This window comes from Cetorhinus maximus, chromosome 31 (assembly GCF_964194155.1).
Source record: "Cetorhinus maximus chromosome 31, sCetMax3.hap1.1, whole genome shotgun sequence".
In the NCBI taxonomy this organism is placed as follows: domain Eukaryota; kingdom Metazoa; phylum Chordata; class Chondrichthyes; order Lamniformes; family Cetorhinidae; genus Cetorhinus; species Cetorhinus maximus.
The window spans coordinates 16,459,616-16,460,627 of record NC_135909.1 but is presented as its reverse complement, the minus strand read 5'-3'; the positions used below and the strand labels follow the sequence as shown (position 1 = coordinate 16,460,627).

The 1,012-nt window shown below is 42.9% G+C and overlaps 1 non-coding gene across 1 annotated transcript; it reads left to right on the top strand.

Annotated features, from left to right (window-relative positions):
• The first annotated feature begins 517 nt into the window (after positions 1-517).
• trnam-cau (transfer RNA methionine (anticodon CAU)) lies at positions 518-589 on the top strand. Its single transcript has one exon. It is a non-coding gene; the product is annotated as a tRNA-Met (tRNA).
• Positions 590-1,012: the final 423 nt, after the last annotated feature.

Genomic DNA, 1,012 nt, shown 5'->3' with positions numbered 1-1,012 from the left:
GAGGGCACAGTAACACAGCAGAGGGCACTGCTGCACAACAGAGAACACAGTCTCGCCAACAAAGAGCAAAGTTATTCAACAGAGAGCACAGTTACACAACAGGGTGCACATACACAAAACAGAATGCACAGTTACAAAAAAAGGGCACAGGTCCACAACAGAGATCACCGTTACACAACAGGGTGCACAGTTACACAACAGGGTGCACAGTTACACAGCAGGACTCATTATTACAAACAGTGGACATCTCTGACAAACAGAATAGTTTGGACAAATGATCAGTTTCTCCACCTCAGTGTCTTGCTAATTTGCTCGGCATCTTTCTCTGTCATCTTGTGTATCCTGGCAGCCTCTTGCTGCCTTTTTTTCTTTGTTTTTTTTTGTCTGTTTCTGGTGTTGCAAAGTGGAATTGTGCAGCAAAGGTGATCCTCCCAATACATCGCTCAAAAGCACAAAGCAAGTGACTAGTTAGCTCCCTAATGCACAAAGTAACATTCATCCACAGCTGATACTGTGTAGCAGAGTGGCGCAGCGGAAGCGTGCTGGGCCCATAACCCAGAGGTCGATGGATCGAAACCATCCTCTGCTATTTATATTCCCACAAGTTTATCTGATTTTTCTTTACTTTTTGCAGGTCTTAACATTGGAATCTCGCTTCCTGTAAACACTTCACTTTGCAACAAGTATCCCAAATTGTTTTTATTTACACGAGGACACGAGCTGCAATTGCTGCAAACACACACCAGCCGAGACCAGCTCATTTCTCGCAACGAGCTGGCACAGTCTGAATATTCTTCTCTCGTTCACTATCACTCCATCATTACCTGAATAAGAAATTTCTAAGATGGAAAAATATCGTGAAGTTGATATTTATTAGGTGCAGTATGTCCGATCTAAATGCAGTAATTCAACATTTTAATTTGGACAACAGCTTCCTTCACTGCGACATGTACCATCGAGGACGAGAGAATCATCATAGTGAAGACAGCATCATGTCAAAGGCAGTTAATCA